This window comes from Hippocampus zosterae, chromosome 9, assembly GCF_025434085.1.
Source record: "Hippocampus zosterae strain Florida chromosome 9, ASM2543408v3, whole genome shotgun sequence".
NCBI lineage: Eukaryota > Metazoa > Chordata > Actinopteri > Syngnathiformes > Syngnathidae > Hippocampus > Hippocampus zosterae.
This window is the reverse complement of record NC_067459.1, coordinates 9,635,023-9,649,871: the sequence shown is the minus strand read 5'-3', so window position 1 is coordinate 9,649,871 and position 14,849 is coordinate 9,635,023. Positions and strand designations below refer to the sequence as shown.

Genomic DNA, 14,849 nt, shown 5'->3' with positions numbered 1-14,849 from the left:
AGCTCAAACTTCCTCAATCTTAACCTGAGCTGGAAAGCCTAACATCCATCCATCCATTTTCTGATACACTTTATCCTCACAAAGGGTCGCGGGGGGCGCTGGAGCCTATCCCAGCTGTCTTCGGGCAGTTGGAGGAGGACACCCCGTACCGGTTGCCATGCCAATCGCAGGGCACACAGAGACCAACAACCATTTGCGTTCACACTCACACCTCGGGGGAATTTAGAGTGTTCAATCAGCCTGCCATGCATTTTGCTGGAATGTGGGAGGAAACCAGAGTACCCGGAGAAAAACCACGCAGGCATGGGGAGAACATGCAAACTCCACACAGGGAGGCCGGAGCTGTAATCGAACCCGGTACCTCTGCACTGTGAAGTTAACGTGCTATTCATCAGAAAACCCTAAATGTAAAACCGAACCCTGACTTGAAACCCAACATTAAACTCGACTCTCTCTTAAAACCCAAATTTGAAACTCTCACACATGAAACATTCACCTTAACTGTACCTCTTCTTAGAAACCCAAGCCCTGGTTTGACACCCTAATTCAATCACGGACTTGAAACACTAACTTGAAAAACATAATACTACCCTGTGGATGAGGAGGGAGTCGTCCAAACACACAAACACAGAAGCGGTGGCTCGCCTGGGAGGTGGCTCTCAGTGCGACATGATGTTTGTGTGAATAATTCACAGTCCCCTGCTCTCCCATCGAGCATCTGCACGGTTCGCTTTCTGTTCTGAGCCCTTTTAAGAGTCTCCCTGAACGTCCACAACAAGAGAAGACACTACACCTACGAACGGATAAAGTGACTGTCATTATTTGGAGTTTTTACACTAAAATCATACTAAAGGCACAGGACTGTAAAGTTTTTTCCCCCTTGGTAAAAAACAGTAACCTTGGCTTGAAAACATGTTTTCAAATCCTAATTTTGGGTTGAAACCAACTCTGGTACAGAACTCTATTTTACAATCCTAAATCTGTCTTGAAAACTAATTTGAAACCCTAACCTGTCTTGAAAGCCTACCTTTAAACTTTAAACCTATATCAAAACCCTCATCTGTAACTTTAACTTTAACCTTAACCCAAGCTTGAAACCAAAGCTTTGAAACCCTAACTTTGAACCCTGATCTTGTCTTGCAACTCTTCTTTGAAACCATGCCCCTGTTTGAAACTCCAATTTAAAATCCTAATGCTCTTCTTGAAACCATTCGTTAAAACCCTACCTTCAAGCTGTAATTCCTTCTTGAAGCCGTAACATGAAACCCTAACGCTGGCTTTTATCGTATCTATGAATCAAACACACTTGGCATGCCACTAGCCTAATAAAATACCGTACGGTAGCTGCCAAAGTATACATTTGAACGTTATCGCAAAACATGGAGAAAAAAAACACAACAAATGTAGGAGGCCAGCTGACTCGACTCGACTTGGATGACGAACAATCTACACATGAGAAGAACAGTTTTCTTTTTTCCAAGAAAATTGGTACTTTTTATTGATATTGTGACAGTAAACTAAAAACAACCCAGTGAATTATGCTATGCTAACGGTGTGCTACTTGCCGAGTGTGCACTTTTCCATGCATTTGAAGGCAGCATGTGCTTCGCTAGCTTTGCTCGCCTCACAAATTTCTTCGATCCACATGAAGTCACCTCCACTTGTCATCGCGACTAAGCACCTCTGACATGTTTGCTTTCTGCCATGATTGATACCCGAGCGCTCGCTTTCTCTCTTGTTATACTCCGAGTGAAACGTGAGTCGTGATTACTCCCAGTGCCAGTCGAGCATTTCCTTGAGGCCCGGGCCAAGTCACTTGGCGAGGGAATTGCCATCAAACCGACTTGGAAAGAAGCGGCGTAAAGACGTGTTGACGGGGAGAGGGTCCACTGGTGGGAACAAGGAGGAGAGTGGGGGGAGATGTCGGTCACAACTATATTTTTTCAAATTCAGCGTCTTACTCTGGGTAAAGTTGATGATGGATGTGGTGCAACTGTGACAATCGCGACAATGAAAAGAATGCAAGGGATTAGCAAGTATAAAACTCCATGAGTCCTTTACTACCACAGGGATTTTTTTTTTAATATTCAAATATTCACAAGCTGCTTGGCCTGCCGCTGAGTTATGAATAGTTCCCTACTGGGCGTGAAACATCCAAGGCGCCTTCTTTGTCGCTATGCCAAGCCTCCTCTCCATTCATTTTCCCTCAAATACTCTATGCGGTACCTGGATATTCATTTCATTCATATATTCATCTCTATAAAATTCACACCTGTTTCCAAATCTCAATCTCAATGCATGAATGTCAGCTCTCCCATTTGTGTTCACTTGATGAGGCAGTGATGCTTAAAACCCCGACAGCAAATCTCGACCTGATTTTCATTACAAATTGAAACCTGTACTTTCATTCTAAACCCAAACTACAAAACCTTACTCATAACACTAAACCCCAACTTTTGTTTCACTTCATTATTAGCTCAGGGAATCAATTAAGTATCGATCTACAAATTGGTATTTGACTAACACAAACTTGAAACCCTAATCCTGGCTTGAAACCCGAAATTAAAACCCCATCTTTACACCCTCAAGATGATTTGAAACCCAACTATGAAAAGCTAACACAGGCTTCAAACCGAGTTCCAAACACTGACCATGTTTTGAAACCCTACTTTGAACTCCTAAAACAGTTTTACAACCCTACTTTGAATTCCTACCTCTACCTTGAAACTATGAAGCCTTAACATTGGCGCGACAGTCTAACCTGTTTTGAAACCCTAACACTGTCTTGAAACCCTACTTTGAAACCCTAACCCAAGTTTACAACCCTACTTTAAAATCCTAACCAAGGCTCACAACCCCGATTTAAAACCCCGGCTTGAAATCCTACTTTGAAAACCGAAACCCAACCTCTGGCTTGAAATCCTACCTCAAATTAAAAACTGTAATTTGGCTTGAAACCCTTATGTAAAACTTTAGCTTTAAAACTTAGTCCTGGCTTTAAACCTACTTTGAAACCATACACTTTGTCGGAAACCCTAAATCGGATTTTAACCCTTATCTGAAATCCCAATTTGAAACTCAAACTTGCAATAATGGGCAGTCTCCAAATTGCATATGAGCTTTCCTCCATGTTTTGGACACCCAAGTGGCAACTCCCTCAAACTTCTCAGAGAGTCAGTTTATTTGCTGCTGTATTTGCTAGCAACTGAGTTCAAATGGGATCAGCAGTTAAACTCGTTAATGTCCGCGTGCTGCTTTGGAATCTTCCAAACATCGAATTTCTGGCACATCAAATCCATTTAAAGAGGATGTGTGTTTTACGTCTCGGTGCACCTCTCTGTCATCTGCTTGGAGGGCGTAAGGGGAATTTCCCCCCTCGGCGTCCAGATGACAGATTTGAAGAGCGATGTCTGTGATGTCAGATGTAAGCGAGGCTGTGATTAAAACAACAGATCACAGCTATAATTCCCCCACGGGGTGGCGGCATTTGAAGTCACGCTTGCGTCGGATGTCTCGTCCAACTTTGAGAAAGCGAGAGGAATTAATTATGGGTGCAGATATTCACCCGTGACAGCTGCCCCTTTTTGTTGCAACTTCCCCTCATAAAAATAAAGGCATTGTCATGAGTGTGGTTTGATTTTGTGTAGCCGACGTGCTGTCAGAGCTCACAGCGACATTAATAACATAAAAACGACAACAACAAAAAAGAACAGCAGGCAAACAAGCTTTCAAGGCACAAAGAACATTTGAGTCCCCCTTTCAAAAAGTGCTCACATTGTTCTATTTGTGGTGAAAGCTCAAGAAAAGCTATCTTGCTTCCTAAAATATCACCTCATTTGAATCTTAACGTCGCCCGCTATTTGAGCTTGTACGTGTTTTAACACAGTGCTACGTTTGTGATGATTTTTTTTTTTTAACAAGCCTTACCCGCATGGAAACTAGACAGTGAGTCAGGTTGCAAATTACATTTTACAGCAGCTAATTTGCTCCTTTTTTGTTTCAAAGGTTTCCTGGAAATCAACCTTACACATGACGAGATTTATGACACCGTGGAGTTGAGACTTACAGCTGAACTGTGCTTGTGAGGAACCAGAATGCAAACACATAATGAGGAAAATGATTTGTTCTCAGAAGAAGTGAATTTTAATGTGGTGTAAATTTGTTAAATTGTACCATTTTCTTTTAACGAAATGAAAATCAGAGACCCCACACACAATGAAGGGTTGGTGGGGGGGACATACTCCTACTGCTCTTATTGAGTATGTGGTGTACTCGAGATGACCAACACAGCTCCTCACACACATCACGATACCCCCGCCAAAAATCATGACTTCCCCCACCCAAAGCTGATGTCTGTTGTGGTGCTAAGAAGGTAGAACGCTGAAGCACACGATTGCTCAATTGTTCCTCTTCATGTCTGGTGTGTTTCACAACTTAAAATTTGGTTCAGATGTTAACAATTGGAATGTGCGTACACCACTGCCCAAGGCCACACGCCATTTATTCTTTCCACAATGCCTCATTTGCTCTCAAGCAACCCGTTGAAAAAAAAAAACAACAAAAAAAAACGGCATCAACAGCCTCCGATCCCTTTTGAACCAATTTCAACAGGATGGTCAGGATCAAGCAGTCCTCCCCTAAAACATAATGAACACAAGGAAGAGACAAAATTGGGTGTGCGTGTATGTGTGTGCGTGTGTGTGCGTGTGCATGCATGTGTGTGTGGCGTTCAGGGTGTGAAAGAGAATGCTTGGGGATCAGACGTGGAAGCATTTGTGAATGCTGCAGAAACAGAAAGTGCTGAAAGCAGTAAAAATGGCCTCTGTCACATGCAAGCGCGTGTGTGCGAGTGGGTGTGCATGTGTGTGCGTGTGTGTGTGTGTTTGTGGGGGGGCGTGGATGTGTGTGTGTGTGTGTGTGTGTGTCTGTCTGTGTGTGTGTACAAGGACGACGGGTATTTCCCAAATTGCCACTGTGACTGCCGCTGCATTGGGCAGTGCGCAACCTCGGGGCCTCAACAGGCTTTGTTGTCTCCTACAAAAGTGTTGGGAAGACGAGAGGCCATGGGCAGACAAATTTGTGTGTGTGCACTCACATGCACACACACATGCACACACACAAGCACACAAACGCACGCACGCACGCACACACACACACACTTATGGACCTTTTAGAGCAGGGATAGGCAACACAAATGATCGAGGGGGCCACCATTTTTTTTGTCAGAGCTAACGGTCCACACAGGACCATGCACTTCCTAACCAGATGTCGAAAAACAAAATCTCTGACAAAACATGTGCATGTTCTTTTTTTTTTTTAACTAATGTACAGAAAAGATCCACTCCCCAACTAACTCTACACGGTCTCCGAAGACTTTTTATGTGCCATGGACGCTCTTTCATAAGCATTTCCATTCAAAGATGGCACAAAACTGCTGAACAGCAAACCAACATTAAGTGCAAGAAATAATTTTAAGCATGTTTCCACAAAAACAACTTACTAATAAGTCACTTTCCTTATTTAGGACACCCCCATGATCAATTTATTGATACGCAAACTGCCAGTGTGACTGCACACCACTAAAGCAGGAATCCTTTTAACATCTGAACTGATTTTTAAAATGTGTATTTTTGTTTTGTTTGTTTGTTTTGGTAGGCGGGGGCGTTCCTCATTTCGACCCATGTTTCATGGAAATCCCTTGGGGAATGTTTACCAGCGTTATCGGTATTTAAAGAATGTTTGAGGTTTAAATTCTTTGCGGGGCAGGCCCTGTCCCCTGTGTCCACTGTGTACTAATCACCAATGGCAAGTGGTTTTCAAATACTTCTCCATTCCTTATGTGCTGTTTTATATTCACAAAGTACACAATCAAGGCCAGAACTGCCACAATAAATATTGAACATATAAATCAAATTATCATGACCTTAATACAAACAAAGCCCTTCATGACTTTGATCGCAAAATGAGAAAAAAAACACTCTAATTCGGCCCGGTTAATGCGGCGTGTGAAGTCCGTTGAAGTTTGTGCATGCGACAGTACACGAGATGAGTCAGAAGCGGCTTTTCTCTCCTCAGCATGCGCCACAATTTTTTCCTCGGTAAGCTGCATCCCTTGTGCGGCAGACACTGAGCGCCAGATTAGCTGGAAATTTGGAACACCTGGCAAATGAGCCCTGCAGTGGGTGCACCATCCTCAGAGGGACGGGTCGCCTTTAACTGCACTAAATATGATCCTCCATGGGCAGAGCTTATTTTGTTCGGGTAACCCTTGCAATTCACGAGGGCGCAGGACTAAACCACGGCACGTATAGCATAAATCATGCAACCCATGAATACCCACCCCAAGATGCAGCCGATGGTGCCAAAATGATGTGGTCATTGCTTTGGTCTGAGCATAAAAATCAGCAAACAGTTGCGTGGGGGTTCAGTGTATGTACTGGGTGTGCCAAAAGTCACTCTACGCATCCTTTGTTATATTTTATTTTAGGTATTGTTTGGTCAAGAAAGGATGTCATCACTCTCTCTCTTCTCTCTTCCACAGCCCAAAGGATCATTTTGGGGCTCAACCAAAACCCATCGAAGTCTCCACAAACTCAAGGACTGACATTTACAAGGTCATGATGGAATGCAATGCTTCTTAAAGGAAATATCAGTCACGCAATAAATAACAGGTGGAAAATGATTTCCCGGCTCCCGGGAAAATTTGTCATTATCAGCTTAACTTTTGCTACAAATGAGAGCAGTGTAGAATTTACAGGCAGGCAGTTTGCAGCTTAACATTTTGCTGTGAGCGACATTACGTTTACTACTTTTGCGGGATTAGCTGAAAGAGTGACCATATTACACTTTTCCAAATAGAATAGACTGATGTACTCACCAACATTTTTGAAACTGATTTAGCGTAGTCATCATCTTCCAAAAAAAAGGGATGTTTTAAAAGGTCTCATTTTCCATATTGCCAGATCCAATTAAATCATAATCGTAATGAAGCTGAAAATGCTGCAACACAAAGGCTAACTTCAAAATAAAAGCTTACCAAATAGTACTTTTATGCCAATGCTTGATCAGCTTTTATTTTGAAGTTGGGCCACATGTTGGGACACATTTGTATTTTCAACATTTCGGTTTGTCTTGTCACTGTTTTGATTGCCACTACATATTTTCTACCAAAATCAACACAACACCATCCCGAAATTAGATTCTAATTTAGGTTGCTATGAAACCACTTGTTTAGTTCACCGTCATTGTATGATGGGGCACAAGTTTCCAGTGTTCAGCCAACAACTAACAAGTTGCTCGCAACGAGTTCCCAGCTAGCAACAGCAAGTAGTCTAACGACTGTTTATTTGCTTTCTTTCTTTTTCAATGATGTGGAGATGGCCTTGGTTGTCCTCACTCTCCATGTTTAAAATAAAAGGTTGTACATTAAATTGGACATTGAAGGCTTTTTAAAAAAAAATTCCGGTCCATGTATAACATAAAAAAGATAATCTGCCAAATAGTGCACTTGAAATTATGTTCCTAATATGTAAATTGCCATATTTGACATTTGGAGTTGAATGTTTATGTCATGGTCCTATTTGTGACCAACAGGTGGCACTGCAGGGCTCCGCCTGCAGCTGCGCACCTGTTGGTCACTGTGTCATTAGTTTGTTTGTTTGTTTAATAGGACTCCCGGCACGACCACTCGGTGTCGGGTCATTGTTGCTTTGTGCACGTGTCATCTTTTGTTTTCTGTCTGAGGTTTTTAGCCAATTTGATTTCTTGTGATTTTGCTGGACTTTATTTGAGTGAGTTTTTGAGTTAGTTTATCGAGTGTATTCCTGTTTACATTTTGTTCAGTACATCTTGGTCACTCCACAGAGCTCCTCCCTACTTCCCTGCTTTTTGGTGTCCTCTGCACTACCATCACGGGAAACATGCTAGTTTATTTTTATTTAATAGGCAAAAGTGTTTTATAAAAGTGTTTTTTTTTTAATCCGGAAAACAATCTAATCCATGATCCAATCCGAACGGTGAGGTTTTTTTTTCCGCACAACTAATGCTGTGGGGTTTTAAAAGAACAGTCAAAATGCTCTTAAACCACTAGCAACATGGGAAACACTGCGTTGAAATCATCTAGCAAGTGAACAAGTTCATATTTTCAGCACATCAGCACACCACTTGCGCACCCCTGTTTATAAATATATCCAGATATTTTTGTAAGAATGATGCAACTTTCAGTTGTTGTATCACAATGTCGTGGAAAAATTTAACATTCTTTGCTTTGTATAAGCACTGAGGGTTATTATACAGCACTTGACATGTCACAGAGCAGTCAATTAATTCATTGAATCATACATGCAGCTAAGCAGAAAAAAAAAAACCTTTGTTCCACTTCCAGAACTCTTGAGAGTTCTTCAGCGAATCAATCTGATGCGGCTGCAAAGCTCTCGTGATGTTCAACAGGTCTTCACTACCACAGAGGGAAGGGATGGGCGGGGGGAAAGGAAGGGGGGCAGTATTTCCATACTGTGTGATAACTACCATCTGTCAATAGAGAGGAAAGCAAGATGAAAGGCAAGTATCAGTGCAGCCATTCATGCGACGTTGCAATAACATCTGGAATTTTTACAGAACTCCTTCTGCTCCCAGTGGCCATGGGAGAGCGGTGAGACAAATGTGGAATGGCGAAATTATAGGCCGGGCAAGCCAACATATGCACACGATGTTGGAAAACGAACAAGACTACAGACTTGGGGGGGTGGAATAATGGGTCGCTTCTCGCAGTGTGATAAATGACAGCTCCGGAGGATGCCGAGGTAGGATCAGGTGTGCTACGGGTGCGTGGTCATTTGCAGATGGCTGAGACATGTCCCCTTTGTCGCAATTCATCTCCATTTAAGCAAAGCCGGCCAGCTTCCTGGATCCACATGCTGGCATATTCCATTATTTTTAATGATGGATCATTAGCGGCACAGGACAAATGTCACTTTATGCACATAATGGTACATAATTTGAAAATATGGCCCAGTAACCTGGTCAGCTAACGAGCCTGTATGCCGCTAATGAAGTCACTCATAACTCTTGTGACTCTGCTTATGAGAGGAGCGGGAATTAAATTACCGATGCAAATGGCCTACTGAGCCCCTTTCCACCAAATTTGTGTATCTGAGTCTAAGTACAGTCAGCCTCAACTTTCCAAACACAACTCAGAGAAGCAGGACATTGCCATGTCCGTAGTGCTGAGTGTTCACATGACCAATGCGGTTTGACGCATTTTGATAATAGGACGTGCGGTGACATCAACACCAAAGTCAGGGACAACAACGGTTGCTTTCAGCACAAGAGGTGTGAGCAGCGAGTCGTGGGGTCTTTCTACTATCGTAGTACACATCTCTGTTCCACCTCTGATGGGGGCAAATTTACAGGCTGACTTCAACTTCCCGTTCTGTATCGGTAACGAACAAATGGAACATCCAAATTTGCTCTGAAATGTGCCCATGTTCAAGAGATGATTTTTCTGCCTATAGTGACTGTCCATAGAATGACATGGCAATATTGTGCATTCAGAGGAAGTGTCAATGATGTCACATAGGTTGCGCCTGTGTGAAGAGGAATCTCCAAGTTCTGGAACTGGGATGCCAAATTATTTTGCCTCCTTTCCTGGGTGACTTTTCTCCATCAACAACGGCGATATGGAACAGGAGGTGTTGTTAAAGCAAACTCACTGGTTATCTCAGTGCTTAACAGAGACATTCCACCACAGCTGTAAAACAGGACATAACAGAACAGTTTCTTCAACACTATCTCCATATTTGCACACTGTCACTGCCGGGTAGATATGTCAAAAATTGGTATGTTTCTTAAGTTGGGACACTTTGATTGTTTGAGACGTGTCGTAAAAACATTCTATGGAAGCCATGTAGCATTATGTGGCATCAAGATTGAGTCCCACCTTTTTCATGTTGTGTGTAAAAGGCATAAGCGAATAAAATGCAGCAGTGGAGTGTTTGGTTTTTAGTCCCAAAGCTCATCCCTTTTTGCTGCTTTCGGAACAATCAGCTTCCTCCTATTCCGGCAATCGTTCAGCCGGTTTGATTCCACTTGACTTCAAGCATCTTGCGACCATCTTTTAAAGGCAAGCTCATTCCCACTTGTCTTTATTTAGTCAAGGGGCAAAACCACTTGCCCCAGTATCGCATCTGGAAGTTGGCCAGAGTGATCCCAGTTTCGAGTCAAAGCCTTCACCCACCCTGAAGGCTTCCAACGCCCAAGTAAAAAACCGGAGACGCCGCACTCTCACCATATTGTGTCACAACAAGCGCGTGCCGTTGTGCCGGATGATGTTGGGGAAAACGACATCCTCTCATTTATGACACAGAGGATGGACACTCTTTCCAGCTGAAGGAGAAGAGAAAAGGCTAAATGAGGAGATTTGAGCACGATCATCTGTCAGAAGTCATTGTTGAGGCAAGAAAAGAATGTAAGAGGACTCTGCCCGCTCAACTAGATGGGAAATGTTGACCGTATCCAAGGGTGCACTGACATCACTTTTTTTGTCCAGAAAAAGATATTTGGGTCACTTTGAGGAAACTTCATTTAGAGGCTCAACATTGATCTTTCTTCTTCTTTGTCAAAATGACTATAAAAATGAACCATGCTGTTTTGAATTGGGGTATGTATAAGTAGTAAATGCTTCTTTTCTTGAGTGCAAAGTAACCTCTATATCAGGGGTGCCCAAAGTTTTTGGACCTTGGATCGACATTTCGATCAACCAACCTCCCGCGATGGACCCGTTACCGCGCACATGCACGCACATACACACGCACGCCATGATGAGCAACGGCTTGACACAGAGGCATGCGACGCACTTTTGCAGCCTGTTAACTATCATAGCTCACACGTACCATTTTAAAGTGCTTCCCTCGGCCCTCTAGATTCCGATTCTTTGCCTGTGCACTCGGTGAAATGTACACGAAACAAACTGAATGAGAATAATGATAACGATTATATCACGCAACAGCTCTGATCACAAGCTGCAATTGCTGACTGCTGAGCGCTAACAACTTCTGGTGACACAAGTCACGCGCCACCATAGTTTTACCTGCTTTATTTTATTTTATTTTTTTAAATACTTTTTGTGAAAATGAGACTGAAAGGATGATTAGTGTGCAGAGCACATTAACGCAAAAAATATTTTAATAACATGCACCAAGACACAAAAATGGTTGTTTGTTTGTTTGTTTTTTCCTCCTCTACACCCCTCACGATCAACCTGGGACCAGTCCGCGATCTACTGGTCGATTGCGATCGACGTAATGGGCAACCCTGCTCTACATCTACTTTCTCTAAGTTTTATTTGCTATGCTTCCTTTCCTTCTGAATCAATACAGCCCACACCATTAATTGTGCCACCGGTACCCATCCTCAAAGGAGCTATTAAAAGAGCACTTGGTGTGCAATAATGTATGTGCAATATATTCTTTATTGTGTCACCTTAGCAGTGCAATTACTCGACCCAAAATATAATCCACTGGAAATGACTAAGACCCCCCGAAAAAAGTATGTTGATCGGCCATACCGTGACGGTGTTTTACACCTTTTTCAATTCACATACTTCTCTATCTTGACATTGGCCTTTTTTTCTGAAAATGTTAACTTTCCCTTCTGTCTGTGTGAAGTAAGGGGAAAAATCATCTGAAAAGGATTACCCCATCCACCCTTTTCTCAAAGTCAGATGGACTAGGCTCCAGGTGCCATCCAACCAGAAAAGGGTTATTTAGGATATCCACGCATTTCTTCTGCTTCGGTTTTCATTCGCGAAAATGCATCCATGTCATGTCACAAGTGATCAATTTGGCACAATTGCGAAGTTATTTGAGTGGTCCCTTCCTCATTCAAATGTATCTCCACTGCAATGTTACCTTGCTGCTAGTCTCGCCAATGGTGCCCCCCCCCCCCCCCCACACACACACACACAAGGACAACCAGGGACAACGCGGGCAAGTATCATACCGGACAAGTTCGCTGATGATGCTGTGAACGACAGTGAAAGGAAGATGAGACAGACATGGACCGGTTCCCTCAGAGACCCGCACGCAGCGGGCCGGTCCAGATATCACTTGACAGTCTCACGGTGAGCCACAACTCCAAAAAATATCATTCGTTTCCTGCTGATTCCAATTTTCCCCCCATGGGTCAGCAGCCAATATTCTGAACCCTGAATCCTCTGTATTTGGAGAAGAGGGAGTGTCACATAGATGTGGTGGCGGCGTGCTGGTGGTGGGGTGGGATGGAGGCTGCTTCTCTTCACAGAGTCCAATCCAAACAAAGGCAGCCCCCAGCTTTGTGACTGAGACTCCCTGAGGTGCAATCTAGCTGACGGACAGGTGGCATAAAGGCTGTGTAACGTGCTGTCCAGTCAGTGGCGACAAGAAGGGGGGTGTCTCGGAGAAAAGGAAAGGGCGTGGGGGGGGGGGGGGGTGAAAAAGCCTTTCTTTATTCTTTATGGGTGTGTTAGGCAGTGTGGAGGGGTTGTGGGGGCATCGTGGCAAGGAGCAGCTGGTGCTGAATTCTGTCACTTAGCCCACCAACACATGAGAGGTGTGCAAGACAAAGACGCAGGCTCAACATGAACTGACAGTATCACCTTCTCCCTCAACAGCTACTTTGGGAGGAAATGGCTCGCAATCTTTCAATTGTGCAATGGAAATGCATCAATGCACGAAAGAGGTGGTGAAACACTCACAAAATGATGACATCTGGAAAAACACTGAGAAAAAAATGCACAAAAAAATGGTACCTATTTCAGATTGCCTTTTAATGACTGCTTACTGCTTTTGGTACAAAATCCAATTGCCCAAGAGGACATATTCCCTCTTCCTACCTTTAACATTTTCTACAATATGTTGCTTGAAGTGACTTACAGCTGTGAGATTCAAGGTTAGGATCTCAACTATTTGTGCCTTGCCATTCATTCACAACCAATCAAGGGTGTACCTGGGCTGTCAGATCGCCTGCAAACCTGAGGATACACAATTTGTAAAATGGATAGAGGAATAGACTTATTTAGTGACAAATACTCTGGAGTAACTGCCCACCCATCGAGTGTGAAATTCAACAACCACGTAAATCTGTTTGTTCTTGCATGTTTCTGAAAATGTGTCTGCATGCGAGCAAGCCCATCTGCACATCTGCCCGACTGTTGTGTAACCGTGAGGGGGTTTAATGACATCGTCTCTCTGCCCATGACATGAAAATGGCCCTTGATTAATGTGGAAAACAATCCTGTAAAAAAAAAAGGCAAATGCCCCCCCCCGCCACCCCCCTCCCCCGCCCCCATCAAAAACAATTATGAAAAAAGAAATCCACGAGTATGAGAATCTGCGGGTGCCAAAAAACAAGTATACAGGGGCCGACTGTAGTTTTAAGTAGGAATATCACCATTTACCACTAGATGGCAGATATGGCTTGGTTATGCTTACGCCGGGTATGCCCTATTTGACAACGTAAGTCGAACAATGTTTTGGGTGAATTTCCGATGGGATGCAGGACAAACACAGTCCCTCAAAACCTTAAAATGAGTTGGTTTGTTGTTCAGAAGTTTTGTATCGCTTTTGAAGTGTTTTTTTTAATGCCAAAAAGCCCATTGCACTGGATAACGTATTGTGAAAATGTAAATATATTAAGAGCACTTATTAGTTCGTATTTGTATGATTGTACATGCCACAAAAATCATACATTAACTACTAAAGGTGAAACTAAACAAGCTTCCCATGTATATGCTGCAGCTTCATGACCCACATGTGCCAAATGCATAAGTCATCAGCTCATGAAGTATTCAAGCGATGAAATGACACAAGAGCAAAACAGCCCAAAATGGGATTTGTGTTTGAAAGCAACCTGACGTAAGAAATAGAAAAAGAGCGAGGCACGCCTCACGTGTTCAAACTCCGCCGCCTCCACTCTGCAACGTTACACCTGCTGCTATTGTTTGGAGGTGATTCACTGGAAGGCTTTAATGGATGCTATTTAGAGGTGGCACACATTAAGTTGCTCAATTGTGGCCGTGGAGCCGGGTGCTGGCCTCAGAAAACTGCATAGTGAATGAAGAGATAGACTAATTAGCCTTTAAATGTGTCATTGAGTCATCTAAAACACGGCATCCCTCGGCTATTCATGCAACGCCTTCCACTACATCCTTAACCCTCAAACAGGAAGGCCTTGGCTGTCCGCTCTCCCTCCCCATTTGTCCAAATCAATGGAGGCTGTTCAGCCCAGACCCAGGAGGTCAGTGCATTTAAGTACTCGGCTCACACACAGCGAGGAGTGCCGGGGGGGAAGGATGGGCAAACCCTCTGTTGCCTTGGCAACTGTGCTGCTGCTGCTGCTGAGGTACACCCATCAGCCCTCAATCCAACTCTTGGTGTCGTAGGTCATTTGTGCCCAAAAGAAAAAATGATAGTCGTTTTAAGGTAGTAACCAACCATAAGGCATTAAAAAGAGGAACTATGTACAGTATACGGTAGGAACCTTGGAAGGTGAATGAAATACGTTGCGGGAGGATGTTCAACCTTTCGTTGATTTGGCATTTTAACACAAAATGAAAATTTTACAGTAACACTTGAAGGGAACAACTTACCGAAAATTGTCTTTGTTTTGTACACAAGGTTCAATCATCGACTGTCCCCGGTTGGCATTGTAACAAAAAGGGCGACTCACCATTTGGTGGTGTATATACTCACTGGCATAAGATTTAGTCAATCCCTTAAACTCAGTAAATTTCAGGAAGACAAGAAGTGTGTCAAGTTTTTTTATGATTTTTATTCATATTTTGATGCAAGTGTGTCGGAATCATGTTATTCAGA

General features: G+C 43.2%; 1 protein-coding gene across 5 annotated transcripts in view; it reads right to left on the bottom strand.

Moving 5' to 3' along the window:
- The window catches only part of ephb2b (eph receptor B2b), a 153,434-nt gene that overhangs the window by 42,555 nt on the left and 96,030 nt on the right, over positions 1-14,849 (bottom strand). The window lies entirely within an intron of this gene.